Source organism: Siniperca chuatsi, linkage group LG22 (assembly GCF_020085105.1).
Source record: "Siniperca chuatsi isolate FFG_IHB_CAS linkage group LG22, ASM2008510v1, whole genome shotgun sequence".
In the NCBI taxonomy this organism is placed as follows: Eukaryota; Metazoa; Chordata; class Actinopteri; order Centrarchiformes; family Sinipercidae; genus Siniperca; species Siniperca chuatsi.
The window spans coordinates 19,823,114-19,846,388 of NC_058063.1; positions in this window are offsets into that span (position 1 = coordinate 19,823,114).

Genomic DNA, 23,275 nt, shown 5'->3' on the forward strand with positions numbered 1-23,275 from the left:
AAATACTAGTGTGATGATAATGTAGCAATATGTTAACACTTGGTTCATACTTTGCTTTCTGAAAATACCTGAAAAACTAATGACATTCCCATCAGCCTCAGCTGTACTTCACATTAAGTTCTAATTAGCAAATGTTAGCATGAACACGCAGAACTAAGATGGTTAACATGGTAAATGTTATACCTGCTCATAATCAGCATGTTAACATCGTCATTGTGAGCATGTTAGCATGCTGACGGTAGCATTTAGGTAAAAGCACTGCTGTGATAAAGGAAAAATAATCAAATAAAAATAAAAGAAAAATTTGACAACCTGTCACAATGTGCCTTAAACACACAAAAAGGTTACAAATAAAGCTATTTTTTTGACATTTTATTCTGACCTATGACAGTTAGGATCTAATGTAAAATATCACATACAATTTATGGGCACAGAAACTATGTGTCCAAAAACCATCTGTGCTTTGACTTCACATGCAACTTAACTTTGTTGTTATCATATTTGATGAAAGCAATATGGCTATTAATAAAGTGAAAAACAAATAGCTATGATGTCAATTGTCTACAGTGGTGCAACCACATATGTATCTCTGTGCGTATGTGTGTGTTTGTGAGTGTGTGTACATTTCCCGACACTTTCCATAGTAAACAGACCCATAAAGCAGAAATTCCATGGGAAAAAAGAATGAATCATAAAAGCGGCTCCATGAGCAGCATTATGAATCATTTTATTGATCACACTGGGGATGTTACAACATCTTCCAGCACTTTGATAATCCAGTGCAGTTCTTCTTTTGTAATTCTATACAGCAGCAGTGTTCAGAGTACTTTGAGTTTCTTTCGGTTTCTGTTCTCCAGGCGTTCTTATTTCTGCCCTTTTTGTATTTTAGATTTAGATTTTAACATTAGATTTGGCTTAATTTGACTGAGAACAGAAAGCTTGCACGTGTGGGTGGAAGAGAAAGAGAGGGAGAGTGTGTTTATGGACCGAGGGGGAGAGATGAAACTGAAACTTAACTTGAACTTACTGACTAACTAACTCCAACATGTGTCTCCTGTATGAAAGAGGAAGCATGTTTTCAGGGATACAGTAGGGGACAGTTTTATTATTTTCCTCTGCTGAACGTTTTAGTTTTACCTGATACACCCTTACCTGGATGATAATGCTGGCTGGCTGAATATTTTTGTCACACTTCTGTAAAGTGGTTTGTTAGTAAAACTTGTACTTTTTGCTTATCATTTTGACAAACACTCATATTTACATCCACAATTACTTTGAAACCCCATCTGATATAGTCAGGGTGAGTATCCTGGTGTTTGACCTCCCACAATATCCAAAGCTCACAACAAGAACATCTCAGAGACCTTTACACCAGGGAACTGACCATTAACAACAAATGGTTAAAATGGTCATACAGTCAGATTTGGTGTTAAAGGCTCTGATGTTTGAGAGAGCTCTCAAAGAATCTGAGCAGCAACGAGGAGGAGGTTACATCTACTCAGGTGGTAGCCAAACAGGTAAATATCTATGAGACACTAATGGTGAAGCATGAATAAAGTACAATTTCAGTGCTCTGCCTGAACTAACACAATCATCCATGTAAAAGACAGCATGCAGAGCTTTTTCTTATCTTTTGCCCTGAGAGTGGCTTCTCAAATTCACCGGTCCCTCAAGACTTTTATGCAAGACTGCAGAATGACAACTTTTGAACTTGAGAACTATGAAATAACCAAAAGTTTCTTCCTCCTAGTGAAAGCTGGAAGACAAGTTCAGAGAGTGAACAGTAGCAAACAGCTTCTGGCGGCGTAAAAACAAGCTAACCACACTAACTAGTGCACAGGAACCGGTAGAGGAGAGTAATGGGGAAGTAAAACCCAACGTAAAAAAACACAGGTATGATCCTTTAACCTCGTCCCGAGCTGCTGCTGCCACCAGCTCCTTGTTTTCTCGAGCTCAGACAAAGCGACAGAGTGATTTTCCATGGCATCGCACGGCGGCGCGGCAGCCACTGGATTTGGCCCGCAGGTTTGCTCTGTGACGGTAAAGCCATGGGAACAGAACTGTAAAACACTGGCCTGGACACACTACTGACAACACACACTGCCATTAAAAAAGACCATACAGGTATGTGTGTGACTGAGTGAGTGAGAGACAGAATGGTAGAGGAAAATAAAGGAAATCAAAGAGCTGAAAGGTGGAAATATATAGAAAAGAGAGATTAAGAAAGAAAAAAGTGTGTGTGTGTGTGTGTGTGTGTGTGTTGGTGTGTGTGGCTGTAAAACCCTATACAAGGTGCCAACGGCTGTGACCTTTGACGTGTTTTGAATGTTGCTGTATGTTGGAATGTGTATTAGCAGGATTTGGTGTTCCGGTGCCCCTGAGGGCATGCAGTGTGTGTGTGTGTGTGTGTGTGCGCGCATGTGTGTGTGACCTCACACATGTGTTCGTGTTAACTGGCACCATTAAACCTTGAGGGGATCATTAGTGGGCTCTGGGAGCTGCCTTTACTGTACATGGTAGGGGACCTTTTGCACACACACACACCCACACATTTAAACACACTCAAAAACACACATTTACCTGTCTGCATGAAAATGTTAGCTAAATGCCTGATATATAAACGTACACACAGACAGACACACGAACAGACTCCAGCATGGCAGCCTGAGCGTTTCACCATGTTTAGCCAATTTACAGTAAGGTCCATACTTAACAACCATAAGAAGCCATAAACATGCTATACAACGATTGTTCAGATTTATACAGCAACTATCAGCAATGCAACCTGATTGGTCAAAAACAAAATTTCCCTTAAAGTTTGGCAAGAGCTCTATCGTCTGTTTCGCCAACTGCTGTGGAAAGCACAGCGAATGGAAACATGGAAGATTTTATGGTCTTGTTTTACAAAAGTGCCATTTTTAATGCCTGGTAATACGTATAGGTCACAACACGTAAGATGGAGAATTTTGATGAAAAGTTCAAAATACTTAGCATATGAAAACCATTCAAGGCACCATTAGACCTACACAGCCTCTTACTTTTACTCTTAACTATTTCAGTGTCCCCTTTGAATATGCAGTAAGCACTGATTTGGTGATTTGCAGATCAAAAGATGTTTAGGGCTAAATTTGGTTGAAAAGTTTTGTAGATGTCCAGGTTAGATATAACAACCTCCTTTAAGTGACCACATTTGACTAGAATGTGAAGTAGGTCATAACTACACATTGAAATATAGCCATTTAAATGCTGTTGTAACAACACTTACATGTAATTTAGACGTCTAAAGACTTTTCAACCAAATTTATCCCAGTTTTTAACCTAAAAGTCTGTAAATCACCAAACCAATGCTTACTAGGAGGCTTCCGAATGAATCAAACAATTTACATGCTGACAATGTCACATACAGTATGTACCTAGTTGTTCCAGCACTTAATTAAAGCTGTATCATATTTAGAACTGAAAAGGACCAAAAGGTTTATCGGGCTGATAAAGTGAAGGAAATGTATACCATGGCCATGTGAAATATCCCTTCCTGTGTGGGTGGTTAATGTCTGTTAAAATCGTTCAGGACAAATTAAACATAGTTCTGGTCAAAACTTCCCAAATCAGTACGCGACAAATATCAAACTCAGCATAGCAACCATACTTCTGCTTCATGCCACATTGAAGTTAACGCTCACTAGTGAAACTCACCAAACCATGCGTTAAACACTTTGGACACAGCTGCTGTTGCCTGACGTGTCCGTGGTATAAGCAGTATGAGTGTGTTGTGATTTAGAAGATGACTGGACTTGATGGAGGAAACACCACAATGCAAGATGGAGTCCTTATTACAGCTGGTAACTGGCCAAACAGACGACAGCAGCAGCATTAAAGTTGCAATAATCATTATTTATATATTCACAATGGAACAAATTGTATGTGTAATGTGAAGGTTTTGACTTGTACTGTCAAACACATGGAACATTATGACCAACTCTGTGGTTCTCCTCAGCTCTACGGAGTACTTTAACATCTTTCAACTCACTGTTTTGGTTTTCAGGCCCACAAACCTTAGCTTTCATAAACCTCATTTCAAGCAGCAGCAGGAGGCTGTTTTCAGCAAAACAGTTCTCAAAAAGCACCAAACAGAAGGTAGACAAAGTTAGTGACTAGCTGGTGAACATAGCATTTAGCAGCTAAAGATAGAGCCAGATATTTTCTGAGAACTTGGTGGAGACCAAAATAGAGCTAAAAGGGGAGTGAAACACAGACTTAGATTCATCAGGTGGCCAGAAACATGACTCCAAATGAATGCTGTGTCGGCATAACAACTTTAAAAAGGTGGTAATATGTATGTTGTGGCCAAAACAATCAATCAATTAATCTACAGCTGCCCTTTTGCACAACATCCAACAATCACAGGTAGAAATCTATCTGTTAGACCTTGTTCAAGGCTCATTCTGTCATCTGCTTAGTCCTTTTCTCACCACAGGGAGCAGAGAGTGAACTTTGTGGGCCGGCTTTACAAGGTAGGTTGAGGTAAAGTGTGTTCACCCAAATCTAAACCTGCAACACATCACGACACATGATAAGACTCTCAAACTGTTAATTTTGCCTTTAAATAAGACACTGTTGTTAATTGACTTGTTTGGTACAATAATCCAGAAAGATTCCAGGAAGAAATCAACACGCACAAAGACAGGAGGCGACAAGAGAAGCATTGAAAAGAGGAAGATGGACTGAGGATGAGTGTTGTGAGAGACAGAAGAGCATGATGGGAGGAAAAAAGGGAGGAGGAAGAGGGGGGTTAAACACGCTTACACACAGAGCCTCCTTTTGGGCAATTTAAGTGGTCCCTTTGTCCTCCTTCATGGTTCCCTTCCCTCCTTTTCTCTCTGTCCTTTCTTTCGCCCTTTTAACAGTAACCAGAGAGGCCAAGAACAACACTGGGAGAAAGAGAGAGAGATAGAGAGAGATAGGAGGAGACACAGGAGAGAGAGGGGGGCTTAAAGAGCGGTGGTTAGGAGATAAAAACTGTCTCCTCGCTGTAAGAGAATCCCTTCTTCTTTTTGCTCCGTTTTTTTCCAGATGAGGGAAAGAGCAGGTTTATCTCTTGATGCTCAATTGAGGCTGGAGACGCAGAGTGTGTGTGTGTGTGTGTGTGTCGGAGACAGACAAGTTTCTCAGACCCCTGACGCCTATCATCCCCTCTTCTTCTTACTCTGTTTTCCACCCATCCATTCATTCACAGTTTCACAAGACGAGGTCAGTCAGGCTCTTTTGGCAGGGCGTCCACATGAAGACACTCACACACACACACACACACACACACACAGGGCTGTCCCTCAGGTAGCGCTGTGTGTATGGGAAACAGGCTGCTCAGGGTTCAGTGGAAGGTTGGAGTGCCTGATGCAACATGGACAAGAGTGAGAGAAGAAGAAAAAAAGAAAAAGAAGGAGGAAGACATGGAGAAAAATGGGGAAAAAAATGTTGAAATTACCCGGGCTGTACGTACACAGGAGAATCTGAAGATGTGTGAATTTTCCTCTCCCATTTCATTTACTCCGCTGTTCATTTTCCAAACTGTTTTCTGGCTTTGGTTTTTATTTCTTTCACTTCATTCAGTTTCTGAACTGCAACCCTGGTTTCCCTTCATTATTCTTTGTGGTTTGTACTCTTTACATCTGCTACATGTATGAATCATTTGCATGCTTGTATTAAATTTGTTTGTCATCATCCATTTCTCACTTCTCATCTTTTTTATATAGTTAAATAAATGTACTATTTATCATGTTATTACAATTCCGTTGATTCTGTTCATTTCGCTTTCTTCTAAAATTGAGACTGCGACTTTCTTGGACTGTCAGCTTACATCCATATTTGACAAGTTAAGTCTAACTTGATTTGAAACCACCATTATTCCTCCATTCATATATTTAAAACTTCTTATACTTCGAGTTCATACAGTATGTGTAGAATTTATATGTGATTATAGCTGCTATAGCTATATTCTAATCGTATTAGGTTTTGTTTTTTTAGAAAAATTAGACAGCTGGTAAAATCTATGTGTTACTTTCAGCTCATTAAGTTTCTGGAATTAGTACTCCACCAATTTAACACATCAAAGTCTGTTCACAGGTCTTGGGGAGTACTACTACATATATGAACAAAGCTGCATGACATCTGATAAATTGCCTCAAGTCGCTTGAGTCAGCAAATGAAAAAAATCTGGGGGGTTCTGGGGCGCTCCTCATCTCTGGTTGAGGCTAGCGGCTCGAGGCTACATTAGCCGCTAGCCACTGTAACATTTGAGATTATGACACAGAAAAGATTAGCAAAAAAGGTATCAGGTCTCAGGGATTTCTATTGCCACCTAAGGGGGCCTCTTTTCTCTCCTTTGCCACCCTGTCCTCCTCTTCACCTTCCTCTCCTACAGTATTGTTTCTGCTGAGTGGGAAGCTCCAGGCTGACCCAGACCCCCCCACTGTTCCCCTCTCCCCTTGCCCTGGTCAGAGCACCTCTCCTGGGACACACCAGGCAGCGAGGTGGGCCTCTCTGGCGGTCTGGACCGGGGATCTGGTTAGTAAAGAGGAATGCGTGGAGTGTAAATGAACACACACAGTAAAAACACATACCTGCACACACCTAAGCAAGCAACACACACAGTCACAAACTGAAACACACAAACACTCTCACTGTTGAACCAGACAGGATGAGGAGGAGGAATGACACAGCTTCTCTTGTCTGTCACCGTTCCCCTCTCATCCTTTTCCCCCTCAGCTCATTCACTCTGTTCTCCGGGGAGGATAGAGGGATGGACTTTCACTGATAAGACGCAAGTGAGAAGGTTTTGTTTACCTCAGGGGGGGGGTAACGGTTAATTATCATAAATTGCTCATATCTCAAGTTGCTTCTTGGTCAGTCACATATAGATATGTGTCAATATCAAATCGCAAGTACAGGAAAGTGTATATGGTGAATTCAAAATGTTCAGTGACAATGCACATTATGTCTCTTAGCATCCTGTAGGTCAGAAAGTTGTAATGATTGTAATCCACAGAGACAGTAATCCAGAGAAAAAGAGAGAGATTAAACGGACAAAGAAGAACAGAGCTGAAATGTAAAATGGTAATGGACAATGAAATATTTCATATCATATAAGGACAAAAGAATAAAATATATGAGCAGCTTTACATATTCAAATGTATTTTTGAGAAAACTAAACTATCTTTTTCAAAGAATGAAAGAAAGAAAGGGTCGATGTCTGCTGTGCAGGACTGTTATTCTACATTGGCTCACTTGATTAATGCAATTGTTTGTGTGTGCAGCCTCAAAATCAAGTGTGAGAGGGCGAGATTGACTCAGCTCTCTAATTAGTCAGTCTACCTTCTGCCATTTCCTCAAATTAACCCTGTAAAAATACTGTGTGTGTGTGTGTGTGTGTGTGTGTGTGTGTGTGTGTCACCTTCAGTGTCAGTTGTGCCCTGCTTGATCGATTGCCAACCTTTCAGTGCAAACATTCTGGTCAAATTCACTCTGTTTGTGTGTGCAGACACCTGCTCCACATGGCTTTTCTTTATGTGTGTGTGTGTGTGTGTGTGTGTTGGTGTGATGACGCGATGGTCTTGGATTCCTTGCCGAGTAGTTGTCTGGCTTAACGGTTTGCGTGTGAAAAAGAAAAAGAGGGAGAGATGGAAAAAGAAAGATGGATGTTAAAAAAAGAGCGAGGAATCACGAGGAGGGCCGATAAGAGAGATAGTAATAACAGTAATGAAGTATTTCTCACAGCTAGGGCTGCAGCTAATGAGTATAGTCATTATGAATTAATATGTTGATTGCTTTTTTGATGAATTGTTTAGTCTATAAAATGTCAGAAAATAATGAAAAATACCCATCACAAGCTCCAGGAGTCATGGCATCCTAAAATCCCTTTATATCCTAAAGATATTTAATGTACAAAGATATAAAAACAGAAAAACAGCAAATACTCACATTTGAGAAACTGAAACTGGAAATTGTTTGGCATTTTTCTTCATAATTAACAAATTTTGCCCTACACACTACTTTCATCGAATGTACATGTCGATGCCACAAAACATTGATTTACTTATGTCCAGTTGATGAAAGCCCCTCTGTCTGTTGGCCCAGTCAGCCACTGTCTGGCAGGTGATATATTTTTAGCCATGCTAGCGTCGCGGCTCTAGTGATGGTAATTTCAGTGAGTCTGTCCACCACTTTGGTCCAGACTGAAATATCTCAACAACTATTGAATGGATTGCCAGACCTTCGTGTTCCCCTCAGCGCTACATGAAAAGTTAAGCGGTCACCAAAGTCATTCCAAACCATCCTGTTTTCAGCCACGCTACAGTGGCACTAAGGATGGCAGTGTCGGTCGGTGGGTCGTTTGTTAGCATGCTAACATGCTAAACTGTGATGGTCAACATTGTACCTGCTAAACATGTTAGCATGCTAACATTAGACCTACCGACTGATAGATCGACACTGCCATCCACTACACAGCTAGCATGGCTGAAAACCTTTGACAGTTACAGATCCAGACTCTCTCTATTTCACCCAGTCCAACTCCTATCCTTCAGTCACTCCTTTCCTCCTCCTTTGTCCTCCTCTCTTTACAGTAGCACTTGTCACTGCTATCAGCAGTCTGTAATGTCCCATCATTACACTCTGACTCTCTGTAGGCCTTATCAGGCTGTAACCCTGGCCTCACACACACACACACACACACACACACACACAGTGTTTCTTCCTGTCTCTCCACTTTCAGCTTCCCCTGTAAAAGATGGGAAATCTTCGTCTTTGAGACTCTGCATTTGGCATTTAGTTCAACACACTTATCCAGAGAATTATTCTACAACACACTGTTAGAGTAACAGATACTGTAGAGGAGGTCAAAGGTCAGAGTCCAAATGTTTCACTCCTGATATATCCAGAAGGCATAGGGAAATTCTATCAATCATACAACTGCAGTTTTCAGGTTTTTTTAACTTACGGGTGGACATTAGAATTTGTCTTTAGTTGCGTTGTTTCTGAAAGGGTCGTTTACTAACCATTAACAGCTCTCTGGATATTCAAAACAGACTCATTCGGCATCCCTCCCATGACCTTCCATACTGTTTTTACCCACAAATCCTAACAAAACATTTCTCCTTATAGCTGTAAATATTGTAAATAGGACTATATAATTGAATTGGAGGGACAGGACAAAAATCATTTACTAGCTAAACCATAACCACATTTGACTTTTAAGAACTTTTTTGTACACAATCAAAACTCCAGTTCAGCAATTTGAATTCAACTTTCTCTAGACAGGTGATGACGCCCCACAGAAGTCCACAGCTGGCATCAAACCGAGGGCATTGCAGTTACAGTACATAGTATGTGTCACATAGACCACAAGACAACTTGACAGCTAGTATTTGTGACACCTAGAGACAAATTCCCCATGCAGGTGAGGAGTATTATATTGCACCATGTCTTTAAAAAAAATGTTTTCCATATGAGCTCCATATTTTGCTCTTTTGGGGCCACAGGAAAACCTGGATAACATAGTGCCACACAGTATACTATAAAGCAATATCTTCTACTACATGTCAGATATATACTTCTCTCTGCCAGAATTTCAGGTCACAAATGCTGACATCACAGACCACTCCATGTTTTCCCTCTTTAAACTGGACCTGAGAGCTTCCTTTTCTCAGAATACTTCTACACATTTGAGTGGAGTCTGGCCTCCAGCTCCCTCTAGTGGAGAAACTGGGAACAAAGGTGAGCTGCTCCTACAGGTGCTGAACTCACTTTCTATTCACCGCATTTTATCTGAAAGTCCACTGTGTACAGATAATTGATCACAAAGGGTTGGGGCTTCTCATCCAGGTCTGAAGCAGTCTGTAAAGGTTTATGTTTAAGTGTTTTATTTTTCTTTAGCACTTTCTTTCATTGCTACACAATAACTGTCTGCAACAACAAAGTGATTAAAATAATGAGCGTTAATGTTTGTGGGGGAGAGAGAGCGAGCAGTGAGAGTTTGTGTGTGTGTGTGTGTGTGTGTGTGTGTGTGTGTGTGTGTTATGTTTGTGTATGAGTCTAATAGTATGTTATTAACAGAATTCTCAGTGATTAGAGCAAAGCTGTAAACATTACAGAGGGAAGGACAAGCCAGCTACTGTACGGAGAGAGCGCACGCGCACACACACACACACACACACAAGCCTCCAGTCTTATAAAACAAATACCCCATAGTACGGTATTTAAGAGACTGAATCATCATTAGGTGTGTGTGTGTTTTTAATGTTTTATAGTCCTATCTTGAAGCAGACCAACATTGTGCTCTGCGCTCACAGGCATTTTAATGTTCAGGTATTAAAACAGGCAGCAGTAAAACACTCTTCAGTGATGGTAGTGAGCACACACACACACACACACATATCACACATAATTACATTATACCAATATACAGTATAGTGCACAAAAGGAAACTAAAGAATGTAGGTGGCGGAAACAAAAAATTATGCACTTCTAAAGAAATAAACAGGAGCAAGAACACCAAAAAGGGTTTTCTATCTCACAAAGGCCTATTTTCACACACACACACACACACACACTACAGTTTCAAGTCAGGTCTGAGCTAACATACTGTATAAATTGGACTAAAATCTTACTACCTACTACTACTTACTACCTACTACTAAATGTTGAAATTACAATGATACAGTAAATTCAGACATGATGATATTTTGGTCCTTTTTGTTACTTAATCTTACAAACACACCACTCTGCAGCAGAATAATTCAGTCCATACACACACATACGCACAGACGCACTGAAGTGACATCAAATTACCAGGTTAAAACTGGTTAACTGCTTTGTCTACATGTTACATTGCCCTAGAATATAAGCAGTAAAACTTTTAAATGCAAACTTTTAACAGTCGGTAATTTCTCAGGTTGTGAGAGTTCTGTTCTTTGCGGTTTTAGTTGGTTGCTAAAGATATGGAGAGTGTTGGAGAGCCTGTTTTGATCTATTAAGCAATTTGTTGCTGGTTTATCCTTCTGATTGTCTCAGCATATAATTATCAGTGCAGAGATGCTTAAAGATTTTTGATTGTTAATGGCTGGCGAACTATTGCCTTGTCTTATGTCTTCATTTTTACAGTCCGTTCACTATTTACTTTGTTATGATAGACGGGTTTCTACTTGGGTTCCCAGCTGTCAGATCCAGAGGTAGGCTGAATCAAGACTATTCTGACTAAATCCAACAACAATTTGGTTCAATTTCAATCTTTCAACCTGCAATAACAGATTTTCTAAGCTGTGAACTATGACATATGATCACCTACGGGTTAATGTGGCAAACTTGTTAGCAAACAGTTACTTATTTACATATCCAGTAGACATGTAGCAACATAAACATTCATTTGGAGTCATGTTTCTGGCCACCTGATGAATGTAAGTCCAATATTCACTCTTCTTTTAGCTCTGTTTTTGGTCTCAACCAGCTCCTGAAGGAAATATCTGCGTCTTTAGCTGCTGAATGCTCTACTATGTTTACCAGCTAATCGCTACCTTTGTCTGTCTGTTGTGTGGTGCTTGGCAGGTAGTGTACAGTGGGTTTTTTGGTTGGAAACAGCTGCCTGTTGCGGCCAAAAACGACAATGATGAGTGGTGACGGTGAACCAAAAAGGTAAAGTTGTGGGCCGTATAACTAAAGTAATGAGTTGAAAGACGCTAAAACGCTCCATAGAGCTGAGGGGCACTGCAGAGTCGGGTGAAAAGTTTCTGTGGGTTCATCACTACAAGCGATCACTTTCACATACACAGTCACTCGATCCATTGTTATCATAACAATATTTATTATAGCTACTTTAAGAAAAAATTGCTCTATGATCAAATCTCACATTCTGCCAAGAATTTGATTTGATTAAATTTAACTATAGTCGCTGTTTATAACATGACAATGTCCCAGATTCAGACTTTAATACATGATGGAAGTTGTTGTAATGTCCTCTTCAGCAACTCCTGCCCATCTGGCGTCTCAGCAGGTTACAACAAACCATTAAATCTATGTGAATATACTATTTAACCATTTGGTTAAAGAGAGAAGGAAGGAAGGTGTGTTAATGAAAGATGGAAGAAGACAAACTCGTTAAGACCGACCTTGGTGCTCCTCACACATTGAAACCAGCTGGTACCTACTATATGCCCATAGTTACCTGTATGTTTAGGGGCCCATAGCTCTCGGGTAAGAGCCTGGTATGTGTGCAGACATGGTATGTGTGTATCCCTAATGTGTGTGTGCATTTATGTGAAGGTGCATGTTTGAGCTCGAGGGGTAGAGGGGGTCTGGCGTGAAGCTGAGGCCCAGACAAGAGGCCGCTCTGCCAGCAGCAGCAGCGCTGCAGACCTGCCTAGCTCCTCCTCACCTCCAGGAGGTCACAGAGGTCCTGCAGTTACCAACAACTGTGAAATCAACTGTAATCCACAAACAAAACATGGCTTATAAGAATATTAAAAGCATGAGTTTTCAGACAGATGTGGCTTGTAATGTTTCGTGCTTTGGATGATTTATAAAAATGTCACGCAGGCCAAGTTGCCCATTATTTTGGCTACCATGGCTCGAAGAGGAGCTTCTGGTGATATCCTCTGGAGGGGGGGGCAGACTGTTGGTTTGGTGGGGCGCTGGTGATTTATGAAAAACAGTGTCTGGCGGGGAAATCTGATCTTGTTCTCAGTGCAAGAAACACAATTGACAAGTCAGCAAAAGTCTATTGGTTTTCTTCAGAGCTCAGCAAGCGGGGAAATTTGGCCCATACGTGGACGCTGAACAAGCGTGTCAAAGTTGGCAGAGTCTGAACATTATTCACAGTAATTGGCTAATCAGATTTCTGTGCTTAATTTCCTCCCAACCGATGGGATTCACAGCAGAGTCTCATCAGATCTAATCCCAATCTGTCTCTGTTTCCAAAGTGGCTTGATAGTAACATTTGACCAATTTATCAATAAATCAAAACAATCTTTTCACTAGAGCACAGCATGCTTAAAGTACTAATACAGAGTTTTTTCATGTTTGGCAGATAAACAGTAAAGGCTCTCATACACTAAAGGATGGACAAGTGCCAAAATGCCTCTTCAGTTGTTGACTTCCTGGCAGTTTGTTGACATTTTTTTCTTCTCAGTGTCTGATGGTCTGTCAGTTGGTCCATCACTTTGGTCAAGACTGAAATATCTCAACAACTATTGGATGGATTGTCATTATATTTTGTAGAGACACTCTTGGTTCCCAGACAATGTAATAACTTTGGTGATCGGTTAACCTTTCATCTAGCGCCATCATCTGGTCAGAATTTGAATTTGTTCAATACTCTTTTCAAATGTTAGCATACCAACATGCTATACTGAGATGGTAAATAGTACCTTTTAAACATCAGCATGTTAGCATTGTCATTGTGAGAATGTTGATGTTAGCATTTAGCTCAAGCATTCAGCTTGATGTGTAAGACTCTCCGTCTTGTTTATATTGGTTTCCTCGCTTACAGGCAGACAATTTGTCACCTTCATTTTTTTATCTAACTTTCATGATCATCATATGGTACTATAGACTGGGGACCTAAGTGAAAAGTATCCTTAATAGTGCTTTCTTGGACACTCTGATGTCTGAGGTTTTAGAGTTGTCAAAGCAACATTTTGCAACCATTAACTGTTCTGACAGACAATCAAACCCAGAGGACAAACTCTGGACAAAATGTTAAATTCAAAATATCAAAGTAGTTCTTTTGCTGTTCTTTTGGCATTTGAATCTCAAAATATCAAGTGTCAGATGATCACTTAACACACCACAAGTATGTTATATATATATATATATATATATATATATATATATATATATATATATATATATATATATATGTAAGTCTGCTCTGTCACATGACAATAACGTAACATTGACAAAAAAAAAGACAAAACTGAAACTGCGAATTTTGGAAAATGCTTGGCAGTAGATTTACATATATAAAAAATGCTGTTAATAGTTCTTTACATCTCTCTACAATACATTTAATTCCTTTAATTAGTGATCTGAGGAGCTCAAATTACATATTTCTGCTAATTTCCTTTGGCTTGAGCTGTTATGAAAGACAAAGAGTAGGATGATGGATTTTACACTAAACTCTACCATCTGCAAAGCCTGGGAAAAACAACGCACTGAGTCCAGAGTGTGCATAACATTATGTTATACAATACATTTTCAGCAGCATGAGTTATGGAATCAGAGAGAAGCTTTTTATATCCATAAACCCACTCTGTATGTATAATACCTGAGCTTGCCTCATTCTTTAAAACATCTTTTGGACCACCACCAATCTTCTTTCTCGCTTTTGCTTTGAAATGCAGTATGTTTGGGATTATGTTTGTCATAAGAAAAGTGGAATCGGATGCGTGGATGTGTCTTGTGAAGCGGAGAGCCGTGGGGCATGACAGTGAAGTCCAATGAAACGGCTGGGATGGATGCACAGCGAGGCTTCAGCTCGGGCTCTGATGTGGATGAACGCATGTGGAACACTGCAAAGTCTCAATGCGTAAATAAACAGATATGTTAACAATAATCTGTGGGATTCTACATCAAAACGTTTGGCTTTGACCACCCTTAAAACCCACTCAGATATGTGTGTGTGTGTGTGTGTGTGTGTGTGTGTGTGTGTGTGTGGATGGGCGGGTATTACTAATGTTGTGGGGACATAAACCTGTTTACACAGTCACATTGTGGGGACTTGTCTTTCTCATGGGAAATGCAAGTCCCCATAACGTAAATCATTAAATTTTAGGGTGAAGACTTGGTTTAAGGTTAGGGTAAGGTTAGGTTTAGGTTAAGGTTAGGGTTAGGTTTAGGCAAGTAGTGGTTATGGTTAGGATAAGTCTCCAGGGAATGTAAGTCAATGTAATGTCTCAGAAAGTGATGGAAACAAATCTCTGTGTGTGTGATGCAGACCAGATTGTGATTTTCTCCAGCAGCGAATTGGCGAGTTTGTTAAAACAGTGTTTTCTATCTCCCATCCAAGACCACAGTGACCAGCCAAGTGCATTTTACGTCAACACACACTAACACACACACACACATACACACACAGGGGAGTTGTGTAACAGAGTGAATGGGAGTGCATCTCTGTTTCCAGATGGAGAAAAAAAGAAGAGAGGAAGAGACAGAGGGAGCAAAGAAGACAGGCAGGCATCTCTCCTGGACTTTGTGATTTGGCTTGATTAAAGGTGATTGTGTCATCATGTTATGTTCAATGACCTCCCAGTGTAACATCACAACATGTTGCTTCAATGTTTCATTCATTCATTCTTGGACACATCAGCTGCATTTCCATCCAAACACATTGCAAAATCAAACTCTAATCAATTTAAAAGAACAGAAATTTTGAAAATTAGATATTTGTTCAACATAGCAATGAAACTCTGACCTGGGGTTCTTGTATCGTTATTTGGAATTTTTTTGTGATTTAGATTTTTAATGTATTGTCTGGGGAATAAAAACAGATTTAGGTGAAAATGTAGAAAAATATTAATATTATTAGTATCAAATATTAGCTGACAAGTCTGTCTGTCTGGTATCATATGGGTCTGGCTCAGGTCCACATTTGATGTTTGGGAAAACAGTCAGAAAATACAAGTCAGAATTGCATTGGGCCATATTACATGATTTTCTCTTTAAAAACTGGAGGTTCTGTAAAAAATGCTTGGTGACCCAGATGAATGTAAAGCTGGTTTGAAGCATTTGAAAGGTAAAAAATGAACAAGCTATTGACATAAACATGAAAAGCTTTTTGCCATTTTGCATGCACTTTTACAACGCTCCTTAACTTCAACTCGTCAGTCTCTAGGGTCTCCCCAGGATGCCATGCTGCAATATCAGATCCTGAGGTAAAAATAACACCTGTGGAACATCAGTCAAGCATTATCCTGCACTGCCCCACAAATCTGGTGAAAACTGATATGACTCTGATCTGAATATTGAACTTAAATCTATCTACAGCTCTGTGTTTTTAGCCAATAGCCTATTTGTTTACATTTTTACACCTGTACCTGGAAAGTCATGCTCCTTGTTATTAGCACTTCATGTTTGCACTGACAACATTTGCCTGTCTGTCTGAATCTGACAACATGAGCCAAGATCTGAAGTTATGAAGTTTTCTCTATGATTCATGGATGTTTATTTTCAAACATCAGAGATCCTACCACCACTGTAAAGACTGAGTTCTACAGACTGTCTCTGTTTTTCAATCTGACTGATTTATGACTCTGAGATGAAGGGGTGTGATGTTTGTGGCAAATTGTGTCAATTGAGTGAATTTGTGTCTGTTCTTATCTGAATAATGTATTCATATTCGTTTATTTATATATATTTTAATGTTTTTCTGATAATAAAATCTGTGATAGCAGTATTCTTACAAGTTGCTGGACCGATTCTGTTCATCTTATATATGCTTCCTTTAGGCAATATTATTAGGAAACACTCCATAAACTTTCATTGTTATGCAGATGATACCCAATTATATCTATCAATCAAGCCAGATGAAACTAACCAGTTAGTTAAACTTCAAGCATGCCTTAAGGACATAAAAACCAGGATGACCTGCAATTTTCTGATGTTAAACTCAAAACTGAAGTTATTGTACTTGAGACACGTTATCTAAAGATATAGTTGCTCTAGATGGCATTGCCCTGGTCTCCATCAGGATTTATTCTTTAACTCCCACATGAAACAAACTTCAAGGACTGCCTTCTTTCGCCTTCGTAACATTGCAAAAATCAGGCACATCCTGTCTCAAAATGATGCAGAAAAACTAGTCCATGCATTTTTTACTTCTAGATTGGACTATTGCAATTCCTTATTATCAGGCTGCCCGAATAAGTCCCTTAAGAGTCTCCAGTTGATCCAGAATGCTGCGGCACGTGTACTGACAAGAACTAGGAAAAGAGATCATATTTCTCCAATATTACCTTCTCTATACTGGCTTCCTGGAAAATCCAGAATAGTATTTAATGGTCTTAATGGTCACGCACCATTGTATCTTAAAGAGCTCATAATACCTTATTGCCCGACTAGAACACTGCGCTCCCAGGATGCAGGGTTACTTGTGGAGAATGAGAGCCAGAGCTTTCAGTTATCAAGCTCCTCTCCTGTGGAATCAGATCCCAGTTTGGGTTCGGGAGGCAGCCACCATCTCCACATTTAAGACTAGGCTTAAGACTTTCCTCTTTGATAAAGCGTATAGTTAGGGCTGGCTTGGGTGAGTCCTGAACCATCCCTTAGTTATGCTGCTATAAGCCTAGACTGCCGGGAGACTTCCCATGATGCACCTCTTTCCTCTCTCCTTCTCTCCCCCTCCGACTGTATGCATTTTTATCCCATTACTGCATGTTACTAACTCGACATCTTCTCTCTCCCGAAGTTCTGTGCTTTCTCATTTCTCTCCTCTCTCTTTTTGTCGCTTTCAGCAGGTATTTCTGCCTCCGGAGCTGCAGAGTCTGGATCTGTGGTTGTGGGCCACCTGCTGCCCCCGTGTTCCTGCTCGACAACTGCTACTACAGTTGTTTTTGTGTTTGGCTCTGTTACTAATACTGTCATTATTATTCCTATAGCTGTCAATCCTATTATCATTAACTTATTAATATCACCACTATCATTACATTATTACTATTTTAAAATTCTAGGTGGTATTTGCATTCTCTCTCTCTCTCTCAAAACCTAACACGGCAGCAGCGGATGGCCGCCCACCATTGAATCTGGTTCTGCTCGAGGTTTCTGCCTCTTAAAGGAAGTTTTTCCTTGCCACTGTCGCCAAGTGCTTGCTCATGGTGGGATTTGTTGGGTCTCTGTAAATAATATTGTAAAGAATCCGGTCTAGACCTGCTCTATAGGAAAAGTGCAATGAGATAACTTCTGTTATGAATTGGCGCTATATAAATAAAAATTAACTGAATTGCTGAAGCTACCAATAATGTAGTAATGTGGATACATATTTTAATTAAAATTGGTTTATTTTTAGGTTCTGGCTAGTTGGGTTTAAAATTTCACGAATTTCATGAAAGACCTAAAATTATTGTTGTTTCTTACCTCCAAGAAGCCTGTTAATTCACCACACACTAGCTGCTGCAGCTAGTTTGTTTTTTGCAAGGTTTAAAAACTTTGATCAACTTTATCAAAGTTAAAATTATTTATTTATCATGGGATTTTTTAAATGTTTGATACCTAGGAACTATAATTGAATGCAACCTCTCTCTCTGTTTCTTGTCCATTTCTGTCTCTCCATGTCTCTCACCCTCTGCCTTTTGCTATTAATCCAACAGTTTTTCCAGGATTTATATTCACTCCTTCCCTTCTTTCCACGTCATCTCTCACACTCAGAATCTGCTTTTCATTCTTTCTTCTGTCTCCCTTTTTTCATTTTCCCTCCCTCCTTTCATCGCCTCAACTGTCCTAACCACCTTTTTGGATCAAACTACCTGCATTTGTCCTCTCGCCATCTTTTTCCTCCCTCTCTCCCTCCCATTTTTTTTCTACTTCATTATCTCCCTTTCTTTTTATTCCTCCTTCTTCTTCTGGATCTCTTTTCTTTTCTCTTCTGTCTCTTGCTCTCTTTTGTGTCTCTCCTTTCTTTTGGTCTCCCTTCTTCACTGATACATTGTCTCTCCTGTCTTTTGTCATCTTATGTACATCCCTTGCTTTTCTTGCTGTATTTATGACCCTGTGCTTTCTCATCCTCTCTTTTATGTCTCTTTTTTCTGACTCTTTCCCTCTTATTCTTTCTTCTTCTAATGCTCTTCCTCACCCCCCCTTCTTTCTCTTTCCACTCTAAGTCCTGTTTCTCTTTCTTACTTTTCTTTTCTTCCTCCTCTCACTCTCTCTCTCTCTCTCTCTCTCTCTGACGAAAAACTCAACTTAACAGATTCAAAAAGTGAAAAGACAACAAATGAAAGTGGGAATTTGGGAGTTTGACAGCAATTTGCTTCCCTTCTCACATCCAGCCACCGACGGGTGGCTTTCATACCTACTATTAAACTTGCTTCCATCACACACACACACACACACATCAGGAACATAATGTTGGCTTGTTACAAGTTGGGACCATAAAACTCAAACACATTCACCAAAACACACACTTTAAGGCGGCTGCGTTGAGGCCTGGCCAACCTTGTTCTTTGGCGAGCGTGGGCCACCCTTCTGTGTGTGTGATTGATACCCCTACAGTCTTTGTGATATATCCCCAAGATCAGTTGCTATGCCAACCATGGTCAACAAACAGGCGACGGGCATTATCCTCTCAGTCTTGTGTCTCCCTGTCTGTGCTGGTTGCGCCGATAAAGTTTTTACAAAAGTTAAAAGGGCGAGAGAGGGGCAAACATCAGCATCTTTCTCTTTCCCTCTCTCTCTCCAAAGTTGTAAAAGTAAACCAAATGCTGCCTTTAATCATTTTTATTTCTGCGAGGACATGAAGAGGCTTCACTCCAAAATAAAAAAGACGTCCAACTCCGGGGGAAAAAAATTCACACCTCCTCTCACAAAACGTCTGCTGGCATGAACAAAGCACATTGTGGGATATTATGAAAGTTGTGAGTCATCCCGGGCCTTGGCTCCCAAAAACCTGATGATTTTCGGATGGATTCGTATGTGTTTTTGATATATTGACGGATAAATCTGAGGTACCAGCACCCAGGAGTGAAGGAGTCTGCTGTGGAGATTCGTTTGCTTTCAAAAGTCTGAGTACGGTGGCTCTTCCATGCCAAACTCCAAGAAGAAAAGGTGAGAATCTGTGCAGTAGCAATAGGATGAGCCATGCAAGTAAATGTCACTGTCCAGCGGAAAGAAGAAACTTCACCTTTCTAAAAAACTATATTTTAAATGTAAGTTAATTTCCCAAAACAATTAGTCCGCCGGCTCTCCAAGCCTTTTTTCTGGGCTCGAGTTTCATTTTGTTTTGACAGTTGAGGACAGACTCTGCATGTTTATATATCATCGTGCAAAGCCGAGTTGCGACCGGACGTCTCTTTACCCTCAGAGGGAGAAAACATGGCAGCAGCATTCCAGTACAGAGCCACTTCTTACGATTAAAAGAAACCGCCTTGTTTTGTTTGTCGTCTTCTTTTTAATCTGCACTGACGCTGCTGCGCTTGGTGCAAGCCAATCACAACATAGTTGCAGACAAAGGGCGGGACTTTACAGTAATCAGTGAAATTCATAGACACAATGGGCCCGACTGTCAAAACCAAATAGAAACTTGAGTGCAGATGAAAGGCCTGGTAACTGTGCTGTGTAATTTCCTCTGGGCAATAAACACTCTAATTCAGGTTTGTGTGTGAATGCTCCAAATGATTTTAGCTCGCAAGCTGCAATTTTGCCGCATACAAAGATAGAGTTCTCTCTTGAGTGAGTTGTTGCTTTAATTTAGCTGTTCAATGCAACGTATTCTCTAAGTGATCTATTTCATTTTTACAAAAGCATAGAAGTTTGTATGATATCCTATGATATCTCCTTTTTGTAACTTTCTTATGCATTTGTACAGTTGGCAAGTTACAACCTGCCCCTAATGATTTTTGTGTATTATCAATTGACCTGTTAATTATTTCTTGATTAATTGTTAAGTCTACAAATCTTCAGAAAAATCCCTGAAAGGGACTGAAGACTGACAAAAATTATCGGGGTCCAGAAAAGGGTATTGTAAATTTTATCTTTGCTGAATGAAGAGTAGTCTGACTTTTGGAAGAGCATGGGACTGTCTTATTATTTTCTCACTCCATATTTATATTTTATTTCAGCCTCCCCTTCTAAGATTTATTACATAAAAAAAGAGATGAAATAGTACATCAAAATATGGAACAAATAGGAGATTCCACCCTAATCATTTTCATACAGTCCCTTATTGATTTGGTTAAAGTAAGGGTTGTGATTTTCCTGCTCAGTTGAGTGCACATGGTTGCAATTTTTTCAGACATATAGAATCTTACAAATAATGGACATGTTTTTTGTGCAAATAACCACAATTTTTCTTTGAGATGAGGATGGAAAATGTGACTAATATTAGTAGTCAGGTGGCAGTGTGAAAGTCTGTAACCTCAATACCAGAAAAACATTCTTATTGATATCTTAATATTGATTTCAAACATTTCACCCATTTAAGCTAGGGCAAAGAAGGCAAACAGAGGCCTTGTGATACACTACATGGAATAAAACAACAAATTGTCATGCCCAAAGCTCATTTTCATTCTCCACATCTCATGTCTGTCAGATTGGGCCATTATCGGGCTGATTATATAGGCTAATCCTGGCAATGAACTGAGACAAGTTGTTTTGGACTTTTAAGAATAAAAAAAATCTCCTTGAAACTTCAAAATCCAGACTTTCCAAAATTCACCAGACATGAGATACAAAGTTTTTAGCATCGCCCACGGAGCAGAACTGTAGAACCAACATGACTGCCACAAAACCTGCAAGAGCCAGACATATCATCCCGATAAAGTGCAATCATTTTTTTATGATATCCTACAAAATGGATGGCAGAACATTCTTCAAATATCTTGTTTTGTCCAGCCCAATAGTCCAAAATCCAAAGTCAATTCACAATATATATATATATATATATATATATACACACACAGAAAAAAGTAGCAGATCCTTACATTTCAGAAGTTGAAAACAGAGAATATTTGCCTTTTCTGCTTGATAAATGACTGCAAGGATTAATCGGTTATAAATTTGTTGATTAAATTAGCAAAAACTAATCATTTCAGCTGTAGTCTGGTTATTTAATTTGATGAAGTGCAAAAAAACCTGTTTGGTTAAGTTTTGGGGCCGTGTTTATACACAAATATCCCTCCAGCAGCTGGAACATGTCACAAGCATCACAGGTCAAAGTGACCAGACAAAGAAAATCCATCCTTGTTTCCTTGATGACAGTCCCCAGTGCTCCCTCATCCTTCCCCCCCTGGGAGGTTACCACGGTAACTGGCAAGGTCAGGACCCCGGCGTGTGCCATAGTTGACCGACCGCCCAACCCACGCAGCATGATATGAGTGTGTGTGTATATGTGTGTGTATGTGTGTGTGTAGCAATGTTCACACACAGAAGCCCCTTTATGCTGTTCACAGAATGGAAGCAGTTGTCAGACACACACACACACACACACACACACACAGATGATCTCTCCCAGTGAACCTGGTTCCCATTGCCTTGGGTGGAGATGGAGACTGCGAGTTGGACAACGCCCAAGTGAAACACTGAAAGAGACATATACTGTGTGTGTGTGTGTGTGTGTGTGTGTGTGTGTGTGTGTGTGTGTGTGTACTACAGCAATGGAATGATGGAATAGTTAAACAGTAGCGGAGCCTTATCATCTGAGCTGGACAATATATTTCACATAGATGAATATGTAGCTTGCAAACCAAAAAGAAGTCAGAGAAATAATTACTACATCATCAGATCAACCAGAACACCAGCCTCTGGCAGGGCAGAGTCCATCCAATCAGAACTACTTGTAGGCGGGACATCTGTCCTGCTAACCTATCCATTGCGGAACTACACAGAAGGAATATATATCTCCAACATGGAAATTAGCCTGAGGATAAATCTTAAAAATCATAATTACATGAGTTATAAATGTGGGCGGGCGAAGCACTGAATTTTAAGATGGACATGTCACCTGAACATTTTATTTTTAAAATTTAAACAACTTGGCAAAATATTACAAAAGCTAAAATATGGCTGAATGCTTCGTGAAATGACTGGCACTAACTTAAGGTGTAAGCTGAAAGTTACTTGGCCTAAACATGCAAAGCCACTGGTATGGTTCTTTAATGTGTGTTTGTCAATTATGTTTTCTGTAAATCACAATAAGGAATTCCTTTTTCTATAGTGCTGTACTGTTAACTTGACTTTGAGGAAAGTACAACAACACAGGACTGTGTCATGGTCTCCTGTGGGAACCCCCATACGTATCTAATGTGTGTTTTTTTTTTGTCCCGACTTTATGTCTGACATAAAATGTAGACAACACGCTGTGAGACAAATGACAGTGTACTGTGATAATAAAGAGTTTTCTCTTCCATGTAAGAAACAGTAACATACACACAGAGAGAGAAATCTGGACAGTGGAGCACTGTCTCATCTCATCATCTCGTGTGGTTGTCGTGGTTCACAGTCAGGGTGTATTTATCTTTTACCATCCACACCGAGGCAGGAAGAGACAGCTGGACCCGGAAAAAAAGAGAGAGGATGAATTGGA